We start from the raw sequence: 16,956 nt of genomic DNA on the forward strand, positions 1-16,956 counted from the left end.
GAAAATGATTTCCGTAAGTACTTTCTCCTGTAAATTTGAAGGAATCCGTTTCCCTCATACGATAATGTTACCAAAACTGCCTATATATTATTCCATATATCTAACTGGTACCATATATAAAAATGAAAAATCGTCCTAAACCTATACTAAAAATTAATAATGATATTATAAGTACAACATACAAAATTTTCACTCAAGATTGAGATGTGGAATGTTTTGGGGAAACACACCTGGTGAGAAATAGTTGTTCATTTTACAAAAAAAGAGTCGTTAGAAAAATAATTGGTGCCAATTATCGTGAATCGTGTTTAGAAGCCTAAAGATTTTACCATTACCATGTTTCTATATAATTACCGTATATGAAATATTAATATTTCCGAAGAGAAATATTTTCAACCTTAAACCAAATAGTAGTGTACATTCATATGGAACAAGGAAGAAAGATGACACAGTACATTTAATTTTAATACGAGTGTTTACTTTCATGGATATAAGTTATATATCAATTGTTATCTATATTTTGTATTAATAATGTATAAAATGTAATACATTGTAATGTAACATGACGTTTCGTATACCAATCTTGTAATTAGTGTTACATGTATGGTTCTTACAGGAAATAGATCTAATCTAAATAAAACACACCTATTCTGACAATAAGCTAGCAACTTTGAGATATAACAGCGCCAACCCTTACTTGCCTAACCTACTCACTCAGAAATAAACTTGTGAATAGGTTGGGCAGGTTAGGTTTCGTGCTGTAGGCATATATGTTTAATTTGTTATAGCTGTTGCTAGCTGCTCATCCTATCATGGGTTCTTATGTATGAACCTGTCACTTCGAGTTTTGCCACTACTGTCCTTTCGTGGATTCTTCACCCCCTCTCTAGATAAATAGCCTCTATCTATTAGTTAGCAGAAGGTTCCCTTATTCCTGAAACTGCTGTACCTGATGTCACATGGCATAATGTAAGTTGTATCCATCCATGCTATTGTGACAGGTAACACTTCTCCCATTTAAAAATACATGGGAAATTATAGGCCACAGTTGTTAATATACACCTAAAAAAACTATGGAATATTGTTATGATGGGGATTAGTTGATAGGTGCATCCTTGGAATACAACACCACATGGTGTTTGTCTCTGCTGGACATCCTTGTGTTTTCGCTGACATATGCCACAGTGCTTATTACCTGTTGCCTTATGTAATAATATTCCAATCTTGTGCCTAACATATCAATATTCCAAATTTTTTTCAGGAGTGTATATTAAATTTCATGTTTAATAAGATTTTAATCTTAGAAATGATGAGCACAATAGTAGAATGTATCAGTGCTGGTAAAATTTTAGTATCCGCAAAAAGTATTTCTTCAATTTTACAGGAGAATGTACTTATCGAACAGACTTTCCGTACACTTTTGAAAGGTTGTGGAAGTGTTTCTTCCCATCGCTTAATTTATTTCGCCGGTAAATCATGTATTTTTGAAGATTAATGTCTCTCCAATGCACGAAAGCTGTTGCCTCTATGTCCTCCTACAAATATGGCGTGCGTTCGATGATGTAACCCCCGGCCAGTGTTTCCAACCATGCCGTTGTTTTGCAAGAACATGACAATTTTAACTGTTTGCCTAACAGTGCCATGCATGGTTCGTGGGGCTATTTATGAATGGTTTGTGGGGTTTTCGAAAACACGGAAAAAAAATACAAAATCAGTAACACGAAAGTAGATATTTTTTTATTAAGAAGGTTGGAAACACTGCACACCACTGATCAGAGACAATAATTACTCGGTATGTAGAAAATTGATACTATTGTCGTGAAAAAAACTAAAATAAAGGAATTTCAGACGTTTGGCAGATACTAAAATTTTACCAACAAATAATTATTTTGAGAAGGATACCAAACTTTACAGCCTAACCTAACACACATTGCCATATAGCAAATTTATGAAATAACATAATTAAAAATTCCGAATGTTAAATATCAGCTATCATGAACAGCTGTGGGACGGGCACTACAAAAGGAAATATGAGGGAAAATATTTCTATGCATGCTTTTATGGCTACTTTCGGCCTCTCACTTTACACACCATTCTTCAGTATTAATTTGGAAACTTACATAAATCTGGCCTGTGGTGTACAATTACAGTTTTAAGGTATTAACATCATTAACATTATTGGACCTGAAAGATAGCTGACAGGACCACATTTTATAACTGTTACATTCGTTTTAGGTTTGGCTGTTTTGTTTCATATTATGTCTTTTTATTTTTTCAAATGAATATACTGCAGACACTATGATGCAGTGCAGACAGCCTACAAGTTTTAACATGAACATCTGCCACGATTTTATATATCTAGAAATCTTTGCTCTTGTGATGTATTTAGGTGAAGGGGAAAATACAATTTAGAGTACTCTAGGAGCAGGAAGTAGAATATCAATATCTATATGTTAACATGGTATTCTGTAATGTTGGCTAAAGGTAGCAAAGAGAGTGATTATTTTTTTTATTTTTGCTATTAACAGAATAATCCATTTCATCTCCACTGACGTCAGGGAAAGTGACAAAAATACTGAATATACTGATATATTATCAAAACTGATATTTCTTTTATCAATTTGCAGATGTCGGACTTCACTGATTATTCATCAGATGGGAGTGAAGAATTCCAAAGGGCTCCACGTGTATTCCAGCAGAGGCCAAATCCATTGAGGGAAATGAGTGATGAGCAATTTAGAATGAGATTTCGTCTCAGAAAAGATGTTGTAGAAAATCTGGAGATGACATTAAGAGAATCTCTGCAGCCTACGACTAGAAGAAATATGGCTTTGTCTCCCATGTGTATGGTGTTGCTAACACTGAGATTCTTCGCTACTGGCAGTTTTCAAATTGTGATTAGTGACTTGTTTAAAATAGACAAGGCAACTGCATGCAGGGCAATCCACAAAGTTACAGCAAAGATTGCTGCTTTGCGACAACAATATATTAGGATGCCAAACAACAGAGGTGAAAGAAGATGGGCCATGCGTAAATTTTATGAAATTGCCAATTTTCCATGTGTTTTAGGGGCAATAGATTGCACCCATATTCCAATCAAATCACCTGGAGGAGATAATGCGGAGATTTTCAGAAATCGCCATGGGTGGTTTTCACTGAATGTTCAAGCAATCTGCAATTCGGACCTGAGCTTTTGTATTGTTGTTTCCAGGTGGCCAGGATCATCGCACGACAGCAACGTTTTTCGGAATTCTAGGGTCCATGCACAGTTTGAGGCAGGGGAATTTCCTGAAGGTGTGTTGCTGGGAGATAGTGGATATTTCTGTTGCCACTATCTTCTTACTCCTGTTGTACATGAAACTACACCCGCACACAGAGCCTACAATAAAGCGCACAGGAAAACAAGGTCAGCAATAGAACGTGCCTTTGGAGTTCTTAAGAGGCGGTTTCCTTGCTTAAGTCTGGGACTTAGAGTCAATCTAGACCGAATCCCACCAATAATTGTTGCAACCTTTGTGTTGCACAATATTGCGTTAAATGTTGGAGATGATGTACCTGAAATTGATGATCATCTAATTGCAGAAAGACCTGTGTTTGCAGAGTTGCCAGAGCCAATACGTGAACAGGGAGACAGAAGGGAAAACACTGCTGTAAGAACTGCACTGATAACCAACAAGTTTTCATAAGAATTTTAACTTCAATGTAAGGTTGTTTGATTAGAGTGGATAGTGTCCTTATTTAACCATAGAGCTCCAGTCTTGATTGCTTTCACAATTGGCTCTGTTCATGATTACATTGCATTGTAAATAATACAATGTGTTTGTTTTGGCTCCAGGCCAAGATAGTGCATGAACAATATTTGACACTTCTTATAACACAGATTAGTACTCATCATGCAATATAAATATAATTGTCTACATGCTAAAAATATGTGCATAAATAAGTGAAACGTTACAGGATGAAAATGTCAGCATCTGCGCCATGCCATGCGCTATCTTGGTCCAGAGCCAAAACGAACATACTGTACTAACACCTTTATATAAAAAAAATACAGTTACATATTAAAAGAGAATAGAGGTAAAGCAAATATGTAGATATAAAAATTGGTACACTTCTTTTTAAATCCATAGCATGACTGAGCATATTATCGACTTACAAAATTTAGTTTAACTTGCTCATTCTGCTCTTTTTTTTTTAACCATATAATTTTAGTCTGGACTGAATTGAGTTGGTAAGAAGCATTGGAGTTTTTTCTCTTTTCATGTGATCAAAGTTATGTCCTGAAACTTCATCACTCCCCACTGCCTGTCCGTATCGCATCATTCCTTCCCTTCTAGTTTTCCCCAATATACTCCTTGAAAATTTCATCTCTGTATGTAATTATTGGCACATAGTATGTGTTATATATTACCTTCTTGCATTTCGTAGGAACATCCCTGTTCCATGCTAATCTTTAAATGTTTTGATATAGTCCACCACCCATTTGTCCTCTTCTGTTATGTTAAAATTTTTCACAAAGGAAACAACTTACCTATGCATACTTTTTATAAATAATTTTGAGAAAGTGGATACTATTGAAATTGGTCTGTAATTATGTACATTTTGTTTCTTTCTTTCTTTATTAGAATATCATTCGGCTCTAATAAGTTCTTATTTTTTTTAATTTTAATTGATACAAGTCTTATAAGCATTGTATTTGAATTAGATTTTATGCTTGGAATGACATGAGGGGAGTGATCTTCCTATGCTTTCAGGTATGATAATTGATAGATGCAATATTATTACTGAACAAGTTTGCAATATCTAGGGGATTTTCTTACATGTATTATTCCATCATAGTGATACAAAATATTTTTGTTCCAACTGCCCGAAAGTAAACACCCATTTAACAAGAAGCAACAAACTTTTTTATTTATAATGCAAGAATTATGTTTCCTTTTTGCTAATGATATTTGTTTGTTTATTTTTTGTATTAATTCTCAGATTCTATTCTATTGTGTTGTATTGTCTCCTTAATAATATAATCTTGCTACTAGTGATTTTGTTTCTTGCTGCTGTTTTTTTCCCAATGGAGAAGCCTTTTCAAAGATTTTTTGTTTTTCAAAACAAGTAAAAGGCTAGATTAACTTCATTCAAATTATACAATCTTCACTGCTGAGCAGGTATTTCTAGGAATCAAAATTGTCTTTGTTAAATGCTCTATTGTAGTAGTATGATAATTTCGTATTGCTCTTTTTCCAGGGAAGAGATTAGTTTTCATAATGAGAAGTTGAAATGACTGCAAAACGATAAGAAAAAAAAACAGTTTTTGGTATTTGGTATTTACATTTCTATGCTTTTTTATTCAACAATATTTGGTCAAATTACTTACCAGTGCACGTATCTGTTAAGCAGTGTAATGCATTCAGGGTGTTTATCTTTTAAGAAATCTATGCTGGTATCACCTTCGATTACAAATTCTTTTTTTGGTAGTGGGAAATGAGTCACACTTTTTTGCAGGTGATATGTAAATATTTATTATGTTGCTATGTGGTGTGTAATAGATAAGAGTACAAATAATGACTAGTTCCATTATGATAATATGGATCTAAAAACAATGTCAATATTGGGTAACACACCTTGTAAACCTTCAGGCATAAACTTTTTATTTCTTTCTTGTTTTATAGTTTTAGACCTTGTACATAATTATGATTTTTTCTTGTCACATAATAAATTGTTTTGTTTGATAAACTGATTTTAGTGTGTAAAAAGATGTGTTCTTTTCAATGAATGTTAGTATTTAATATTATCCTTAAATTGATTTCCTTTGTCGCACTAGAAGCAGGTTTGGGACGGATTTTGTAAACTGTCTTATTTGCAGTTTTCATATTTAGTTTACACATTATTTGAAACATTTTGTTTGCAAACAGTAGGACTCCCAGATGTGAAAAATACATCAGATGCTCTTAAGTAAGTAGGCTTGCCAACTTTAAACAATAAAAGTCTGGGAGATTTCTTTGCAGCCTCCAGACCAGGGTGTGAAATCACTGCAGATTGGTTGGGGGTTGGGAGTGGGGAGGAGCACGTGCACGCGCACACACACACACACAATTAAGTGAAGAGCCCGGATGTCATTTTGGTCATTTCTGACTTCATAGAAAAAAAGGTTATTAGAAGCTATACTGTAGATAAACTGTTTTCGTGTTTTGTTTACCAATTTGAAGGCTTTCACTAAGTTGAATGCAAATTATATGATATGCCTTTCACTCGAAAATTGGAAGGATTGCACATTTTACTTTGCAACTCAAAATTACCAAAATGTTTTACACCCGAGCCCGTGAATGATTAAATTATAAAATATATGTTTCACTGACGGTCCATTTCAAATAACATTGCAAATTGAAGATTTTAATGCTATCAATATGAACAATGATTTGCGTAACTAAGGGAAGGTTAAAAATTAAGAACTTACGTTTCCTGCATAAAATTCACATCTAAATGCTACTTATTAGTATATTATATACTTTGCAGTAGTTGACGAAAAGTGATGATAAATGGAGAAGAAATAACAAGTGAGACTAATTTCTGTAATCTTCTCCCCCCCCCTCTTCTCTCTCACCGTTTTCTATGTTCCCGGAATTGCTGGGTTCAGTGGCCTTGGAGATGAGACTTTTTGTTGTCCGTTCTTTGGGAATGTTTTCGATATTATTCCAGTAAAGGGGGGTATATTCGACTCCCAAAGTAATTGTTTGTTTGCTTATAAAACAAAAATTCCCCACCAGGAAAAGTTTTGTGGGGGGAAGAGAGAGAGAGGGGCAGCGGGGTAGGGAGCAACCCCCCCCCCAGGATTTTGTAGTTTCAAACCCTTTAGATTGAAATGTTCTGAAACACTAATTTCCTGAATATCAGTTGTTATCAGTTTGTAATCTTCATACTGTGAATACTAAATTGAATCAACTTGATCAAAACTATCTAGCAACCACAATTTGTAAACAAAGTACCATACTTGCCAGTATATAAGATGCAGTTTTTTCCCATAAAAGTAGGTCTCAAAAAACGGGGTGTGTCTTATATGCAGTTTTATATTAATTTCATTTCTGGAAATTTTCTCTTTGTTATATAATTTCTTTATTGCTTCCTTGCGATGTATGACGAACAAGATTAAAATGTATTCTTTCGTAGTTAGATTGGGTAAGTTATTTGCAGTGTTCAAAAGTAGCATGCTACTTGTAGCGGCGCTACGATAGCTAGCTACAAAATTTGTAGCGGAAGCAAAGCTACAAAATTCCTGCAGTTGTAGCAAAATTTCGCTACAGCTACTTTCTTCTCAGAAACCCTAGAACACTTGTTCGAATCACGTTGCCAGGAAAGCTACAATTCCTACCTTCTTCTCAGCATTTTCAGGTAAATTTTGAATGAGAAGATTACAAAAAAAAAAAAAAAAAAAAAAAAAAAAAAGACAATAATGATTACTTTTGCAGGAGGTTCATAAAGACAGTCTTCCACATGGAAATACAGATAATCTATATTATAAATATCTTGATATCACAGATTATAGATATCTGTGTAATTTATTTCATTGGTATCTGAATAATTATAATATACAGATAAATAACTGACATATATGAATATATTCCAGCTAACAGGAAGGTTTTTTTAACGGCATCGCTATTTTGGGGTGAAACATGCCTCCTTTAAGGCACCCGTGAAAAAAAAGCAAAAAAATAAAAAGGCCTCGTTTGCGCCACCTACAGAATAAATCCATGGTGCAAGAGGCCACAAAATGCCATTAATTACTATGTAAAACAAAACTTGCAGTGTAAAAACGAGTGATCCCTTTTCCACTACAAAGACATACCAATAGTGCCAGCCAGCATTTACCATTGTCAGGATATAGAATCACACCAGCAAGAAATAATTATTACAAGAATGGTGGAAACATTCGGGTTTACACGTCAGTTTTCTCAATTATCTTTGTTTCACTTTTCTGTTACTTCCACTGATCATGACAATGAGGATGAATGTTTTATTTAGTAATTTTCTCATCTAGAGTCACTTTTGGCTAATTGTGAGAATGAGGAAGAATGATAAGCAGTATAAGGATTGGAGGAGCAGGAAGAAGGATCCCATCCTCCAGGCGTGTTTCCTAGTTTTTATTTTGAGTTTACTTTATAAACAGATAAGCTAAAGTTTTTTCCTCGGAAATGTGTGCAAAAACGGGGTCTTATCAGGACCTACTCAGCTTTGCAATTAGCCAAAAGTAGCAGAAACATTGACCATGACAACATAAACATTGAAAAGCACTTAATTCCACAGTAACACGCAATGAATTGAATCTATGTAATGCAGTCTTGAATGTTTTCATCATCTGCAGCTCTTGTGTACTCGTTGGTGCAACAATGTGTTTTAACTTTATATTTCTCCCTCCTCCCACTTAAACAATGATTCACTTTTCAAGAGCTTTCAAAATAATATTGAGAGGTTTGTTGTTTGTAATATATTTCTCTGCTGAGCAAATGCATACCAAATTAAAGAAAAAACTAATGCCTGGGAGACAACCCCATCAGGAAGGTTGACAAGCTTGGCTGAAAGGAAATTGTGGAAATAAAAATAATGTTTAAATACATTACACTTTATTTTTTTTTCCAGTTACATGCACACGTGTTACGAATTCCGTAGTATTTCTTGTAATTCCATGTCTTTAATTTGATTTTCTTTTTTCAATATGTCCATTTTTGGCTCGTGTTCAATTCTCATGCACTTCATCTTAAATTCATGTTCTGCATCGAGACATTCCACTCTCCTTTTGTAGAACTCTTCCTTCAGATTTTTTTTGCGGGGTGTGGTGCATGTTGATTGCGATGATCCTTGGCATAGTTGACCAGGCTGAAAGTAGACATTGCAGTATAAATTAGTGCTTTAATGAAAGACACTTACTCAACTTATTCTTTATCATTTGTCATGCAAAAAGAAAAATGAAAGGTTGTGGATAAATTTCCACCCATAAAGAATACAGTGAAAGGAAATAAGCAAATTTAATGCATGACAATGAATAAGATTCACACTTTGTCCATGAATGGTTATTGTTTTATGTTGGATGATTTGGCGATAACTTCTATGTTGCTGGGAGCTAAGTTTACTGGCCATTTGGGTCACCAACTTCCAAACATGAATTGAAGGGATTTTCCAACCTTTGGCATTGAATTTAATAAGAGATTTAGTAGCAACAAATACTGTGAATTTTTAGGGTGTAGCATCGCACTGGCAGATGTTCATGGGATGGATAATATTAAAATGCAAATTGATTTTTTTGCTTTATCTAATATGCAGATCATATACAGAATAAAAATTTACAAGTTTCTTAGTCCTCACCTATGTATTTCATTTCATGATGGATGTGGCAAACACAGTTTAATTATTAGCTACAAAAAGTCTCATGTTTCCATGTTGAACAATTGCATAGTTTTTTCAGATTAATTTCGAAGACTCACTACCACTCCCCGGGAACAAACAAAGAAGTGAAGTGTTACCATATCCACTCCAGTACCCTTAGTGAATGAAGGCAGAGATCCTTCAAAATTAATTGGGAGAAAAAAACTATCCAATCGTGAAACACAGAAACATGAAACTACACATATCTGTCCACTGATCCTGTGGAACAAAGGATTTTTTTATCTTCTTGTGCATCATCATTAATTGATTGATTGAATTGCTTTATTTAACTTCGCTTCTTGTGCTACTTTTCGCTAATTTACAAAGATGAGGATGGATGATGATATGATGAAATTGATAAATGGACACTCACAAACATCCATGGCCAGGATTCGAACCCGGGACCCCGGGCGTCGTAGTCATAATTATTCGCTTTGTATGGCTTTTCGAACGCATTATGTTGGAATGAATTTATATTCTGAGATCTCGATAGTTAATGAAATATATGGGAGAAACAGAATGTCAATACAGGATCCACGAGGGAAAAAAATTGTCCTAAAACAGGAGTTCTGGGGAAAAAAAACTAGAGAATTGGTCACCCTACGTGCAATTCTATTCTGTGACTCTTATTGATTGAACATTACAGAGTTCACCTGGTCAATAGTAGCTTCAATACTTCCTTCACATTGGAAGAAAAAATATACAGTCGTAATCTTACAGCTTTACTTTCAAAGCTTGCTTTATTAGCATTGAATTTAAAATATTAGGGCATATTTGTTTGCACAAGAAAAGGTTAATTCCGACACAAATCAATGAACTGAATACTTCAATAGTTGTTTGTTTTCTTTTGGAGTTTTTGTTTTAAGTCCACTTTATGCCCAAATAGCCTGGAATATTCAAATAAGAAAATAGCAGATTTCCAAACTTATAAATCATTATATAGGGTGAGGCAGTCAAACGGGAAGATTTGAAAAATTCACAAAAAATAGAGAGCAAATAATATTTATTTTATGAACGTGAATGTACTGTACATGGGTTGAAATTACTAGTGTACCTGAAAAAATGTTCATTTTTAGAATATGGTGTCAGTAAGATAGCATCCTTGGTGTTGCCCACATTATCGGAGTAAATCCGCCCATGACATTGCATAGCATCTCCAACGGAATGTTGTGGATCTCTTGCCGAATTCGCTCCTTCAAATCATCCCTGGTTCTTGTGGGGGTTGTCCTTGAATACTTTGGATTCGAGGTAACCCCAAAGGAAAAAGTCAGGAGCTGCCAAGTTGGGTGAACTGAATCTTACTGACACCATATTCAAAAAATGAACATTTTTCAGGTACACTAGTAATTTCAACTCATGTACAGTACATTCAAGTTAAAAAAATAAATAATATTTGCTCTCTATTTTTTGTGAATTTTTTAAATCTTCCCATTTAACTACCTCACCCTGTACATCTTAGCACAGGATAAAGAGTTACATACCTCCACAGTCTCCACATGCAGCTCATCATCTACAATTACTTGCTCCACTACTTCGTATTCCAGCTCTTCTGCATGGGTTTTCTTTTGGGAGTCATTTATCCTTATATCTGAATTTAAGATAAAAAAAAATATTATTTGAATAAAAAAGAATTACTAAGATAATTATTAAATAGGCATAATACAACCACAATCAATTTCATTTTGATGAGACTACAAATTTAAAAAAAAAAAATCATATTCATGAGCTGTCAACTGAAAGAGAAATAAAAACAGAAGAATAAAGAATATGTGGTAACAGTTTCATAGATCGGAGACACATTAAAATCGGATATTTTGTGTTTCACATGGTCCATACTTACCAATTGTGTATTGTAGAACATTGCGGTGTCATTATGCTTTTTACATGAACAAATGCAATTTTTAACATTCTGAGTGCTTTATTTTATTCCTTTCTACGCTTCCGGAACACACAATATGGTGGGCACATCTTGACTCAGGTTGTGAGTATGCAGTGTTTCAACCTTGAGCACCGAAAAATGCCTACTAACATGTTTGTCACCGGTGGAAATTATGCATGGGTAGCTGATGTATAGCCCAGGTAACTGACGGATAGCCCCACAAACCATTATGTATGGTAGCTGACCGATAGCCCCACGAACCATTTCTGATAAGGTTTGGTTACGTTAGGCAAGCATTGTAAAAAAGAAAGGGGGTTGAACAGTGACAGGGGCTTACGTCAGTCATCAAACGTACACACCATCAGGTTGTCGTAGGGCAAGCAAGTGAAAGCAATGGCAATTGTGCGTCGGTGAGATATTTCTCTTGAAAAATACATGATTTCCCGGTCAAATATATTCCACAATGAAATAAAATACATTGACCTTGGAGAAACTCATTTCGGTAAGTAGTCTCTTGTGTAAAATTGAAGAAATATGTCTCCGATGTATGAAACGGAGCGATTTTACAATACAGGGAATTTCTCCATTTTGTTTGAAATTCGGCATACTCACTAATTTTGGCCCCCTAATCACGAATCTGCAGTCAAAATTTGGCGCTCACACGTGGAAATAGCAAAATAATCGAAATTAAGTTCTTATTTCCACACCCTCGATTTCCGAATTTCCCGCCGGTTCCGGGCTCCGCCCCTGGGGTAATCGACCTACCGCCCCCAACCGCTATCGAGGCCCCGCCTATATCTATAGACTCCCTGTTAAGGGCATGTTAGAAAGTGGCCGGATTCACCTACCCCCAAATAAGCGCCAAATTTATACGTGAGCGCCAAATTTTAAGTGCAGATTCGTGATTAGGAGACCCAAATTAGTAAGTAACCGAAAATTCAAACAAATTGGAGAAATTCCCTGTATTGTTAAATTATACCTATGAAACTCTTACTGAATATGTACCAAACAGCTTTGAGATTAGAAACAACATGTAAAAAAAAATACATACATTGTAATGTTAACTTTTTAAAGTTATATATATTTTTTTGTCTAAGTATTTCTTCCAGTTCTTAATTCACATGTGTAACTTAATTAAAATAACGATAAAAAATATCAAGTACATTTTTGCATTTCAGCTACTTGGTACTTGGTTTTCATTTGAGATTTCCTTTCCTTATAAAAATATTATTGGTAAATCAAAATTTATTTTTTCACTAAACCCTACCATTAGTGCTTCAAAATTTCCACAATGTTAATAAAAAACTTACCATAAACAACTTCAGGATGGAAACCAACATCATCATCAAACTGGTTTGCCAGTGGACAGAACTGGGGTTTCATAGCTGCTAGCAGCTTCTCGTCCGACTCATCTGTCCTTGGTGGAACAAACCCCCCACCACCAGTCTTGTAAATTTCCACCTGAAATGCAATTAATTTGTTTTAATAACACAAGAAAACAAACATAAATAAACTAATTTCCATCTGACATCATAAAAGCATGCAATAGTGTTATAATTTTCCCGTTACAAGCACGTACAATTTTTTTTCTGGAGTGACTACCTTCGTCAGGTTTTGAGGTACTTTCACTACGTTTTAAACTGTGCATGCAGATGATCTACAACCTGGTAGTTTGTGCATTTATTTTCATACGGCTGAAAAGTACCTTTTCCTGCACATCATGAAGTTAGAAAAAAATACTGGCTTGTGTTATGATATCAATTGTTCTTGCTAAATGTCATGTGATGTAGGTATGATGGGGTATAGCAATCCTAAATGCTTTTGTTATTAGGTTAGGCAGGCCAGGTTTAGAGTTAACATTAAAATTACTTTCAAAAATACTTCTAATACCTAATTATGTGATTTCTGGTCCATCAGTTTAAGCTATTCTCACCACCAAGTGAATCATGTACGAAAGCATACCTCTCACGACATAAATCTCGCCATACATCTATTCGAAACCAAATTAATCACATATTTGTAGCTAAAAATCCATTACAACCCCATAACCAATGGCACATTGGTGGTTCCCATAATTTTTCGTGGCTAATTGTCCTAAAAATACTTTGAAAAATTAACTTACCTTGTCATTTGCATACGACTCTTTTTGTCCTTTTCTTCAGATTTTCATAACAAAGTTTCAAACTTTTCCAGTCTCGCTCGTTCTCATCTGACGCAGAATTAAAGTCCACCCTCAGATTTTGCCACGCGGTCTCTTTCCTCTTTGAGGTGAAACTATCGGTCTTTTTATTGGTACTATTATCGTATGGTCAAAACACCTACGAATCATGTATTTCGGACTTCTTTACATTGCTAACGTGTTGCGGAACCAGGGGGGGCCACTCCGCGACTTGCACGTTATTGGCTAGAGCTTGTGACGTCACCAAGCGGACACGAGCGGTTGAAAGCTATGCGTAGAATGTAGCAGATGGCCCATGAAACGCTGTGTTTTCATGTATCTTTTGATATTATACACCAAAGCTGTTAATTTGATTTGACAGCAAGAGATCAAATACGCGATAGAAGAATACATTTATTCCAAAACAATGCATAGTTTATTTTTCATACATTATATGCGTGATATCTTGTCCCTGCAGGCTGTAGTCCACTGCCGGCTTTTCTTTCCAGCTAACCTATTGCATTTATTTTAAATGTCTCATTCTAAGGAAAGTTCTTGTCCGGGCATATTCTGATATGTCTTTTTACTGAATATCCTGGAATTTCCCTTTAATATTTTTACGCTACTTTTAACATTCTCCAGTTGATCGCCACGATGAGGATAAATTTGTTTTTGTAATTTAGCGTCTTCTTCCACTTTTGGCTAATCGCGACGAAGAGGATGAGTGATGATTAGTTTAAATTGATGAAGGGACACTCGTAGCAGGCACGTATCCAAGGGGGAGCTTAGGGGGCTCGAACCCCCCAAAAAGTTTTCTGTTTACAATAGATAAAATGAGGTATTTGGTTTCTTGTGGTCGGAAATAAAATAATGTGACGATAATTTAAGGAGAGGAATAATTATCGAGTCAAGCACGTATCCAAGGTGGGAATCAGGGGTCTCCAGCACCCCCTTCAGGAAATTACGCTACATAAAATTAGGTTCATGGCTTCTTAAATAATGTGATGATAATTTGAGAGAAATAATTATCGAGGCAAGACACAGAAGAATGTTCTATAACCCTGTTATTGTTAATAGCGCGCACCCAAGGTGGGATCAGGGGGCTGGAGTCCACCTTAATTTTTTTCAGTTTACACTACATAAAATTAGGTTTTTGTTTTCTTGAATAGTGTGCCGATGATATAAGGAGAGAAATACTTACCAAGGCAATACGGAGACTGTTCTATAACCCTGTTGTTGATAATATTGCATTAAAACTTTTTTTGAGCTTTCGGTGTTGTCGCTGCACTATGTAAAGACTTGTCAGCATTTGGAAGCTGCAAACGTAGCGCCACACGTAGGGCGATTCATGGTAATTTTTTAATCTCTGGAAAGCGCGAGAGGGAAAGTTCATGAATAAGAGAAGGAGTCGAAATACTGGTAACATTAACGAATCGTTTTATCTGCGGAACATTCTAGAATATAATGAGGTTAAAATACGTGGCTTCAATTTCCAAGTTGATCTGTACAACAGAATCTGTTAATGAGAATTCAAAGGTAAGTGTGACAGTTCATTCATACTGTCGATTAGTGATCAATCAGTGTCCATTGGTGGCTTTACAAGATCTAGTGATTCGAAGATGAAAAGAACTAAATACCGTAAAGTAACGAAGTCTACTACTAGTTCCAATTGGGGTCCAAAGTTGAAGACATTGACGACAGCGGATCTTCCGGAGCCTCAGTGTAGTGCTAGTTCGGGTCGAGGGCCGAAGGGATCAACAACAATCCAACAATCAACAACCAACAATCTGTGTATTACTCTGTGCTGTTTGTGATCCACATGGATTTGTGATCATCCCTTCATCCATTTCATCTACTCACCATTCATTTTCATCTTTGCGATTAGCCAAGAGGTAAATTATACTTGAAATAAAACAAAAGTAATACAAATACAAAAAAAAATAATGGAACGATTATGCTGTTACGTTTTCCTGTATTTTAGGCACGTTGCATTTACCAGCCAACAGTCAGAGATTGCTTTTCGGTCGAATGATACTTCTAATAATCGGAGGTAAATGCAAGCTGAGAATTATAATTTGGTCTCTTATCCACCTGAGTTGAGGATCTAAATTTTTAAATTTTATTTGTAACAATATTTACTACTGCGAGGAATTAAAAAAAAAAAGGAATTTTGGCACTGGCTTCCTATTCTGCAATAGTTACATTTGTTGTAAGAACATAATACATTAATTTACTTTGTATAAATATTACATTATCCATCGCTTTTCCTAATTAAATCTCATACCATATCCAACACACACATAAAATGTGTTTTACTAATAATACAGTGCGCAATTAGAAAATAAGTCTTGTGAAGCAACACAAATATGGCCTCCCAGATGGCCTAGTGGTAGCGCCGTCGCCTTGTAGTCAAGGGGGTCCCGGGTTCGATACCCGGTGTAGGCACATAGTGGTTCGGATCCAACTTTAAACTGTAGGTCCAGTCCCAATTAGCCTTTCTGTGCAAAAAGCGGACTTAAAACGCGAATTCAATCAATCAACACAAATATGAAATATTAAATCTATTTTTTTTATTTGGTTTATTTTACTTCACTTTTCTGCAACTTTTGGCTAATTGCGAAGATGGGGACGAGTCGTGATGATGAAATTTATGAATGGACATTCACAAACATCCATACCCAGGCCGGGATTCGAACCTGATTTCCTTGCCAGGGCATTTGCTTTTATACAAATTTAGCGATCTTAATTACACGTAGGCTAGATAATGAATACATGCTTTTATATCTCTATTCTTACACCGATTTTTACCTACAATATTAATTTAATATTTATTAATTAATATTATTTTAATTTAATATAATAATAATATAATTATTTTAATTTAAGCGTTTATATTATTATTATTATTTCTGAGACACTTGGTTCGCCCTCCCCGAAATAAATGTTTAAATACGTGCCTGACCAAAACTGTTAATTTAATTTGATAACAAGAGATGAAATACGCGATAGGAGAATACATTTATTCCAAAACAATGCATAGTTTTTATTTCATCATACATTATTTTGCGTGATTTCTTGTCGATGTAGTCCACTGCCGGCTTTTCTTTGCTGCTGACCTATTTATTGCATCTGTTTGGAGAGACTTATTTAAATGTCTAATTCTAATGAAAGTTCTTGTCCGGACATATTCTGATATAACTTTCTCGTGAATATCCTGGAATTTTTCCTTTAATATCTTGCACAACGAAGTCATAACGCTGGGAGCATTTGCATATCTTTCTCCGTGGAAAAGTGCAAATGCAATCTCAAACTGTTTTATGGTGTCCATCCATTGATCTGATGGAACTGTAAGCCCTCCACGAGATATAATGGCTATCCAATCACTGTCACTGGAACTTTCGTCAGGAATTGGAAATGTTGTGCCTGGCTTTCCCAAATGTTTGTTGATATGGCGACACTTGTGTGCGATATATCCACCAAGATAACGCAATGCATCCAAATTAACGTC

The sequence above is a fragment of the Lepisma saccharinum genome, unplaced genomic scaffold (genome assembly GCF_977018435.1).
Source record: "Lepisma saccharinum unplaced genomic scaffold, izLepSacc3.1 HAP1_SCAFFOLD_117, whole genome shotgun sequence".
Lineage (NCBI taxonomy): Eukaryota > Metazoa > Arthropoda > Insecta > Zygentoma > Lepismatidae > Lepisma > Lepisma saccharinum.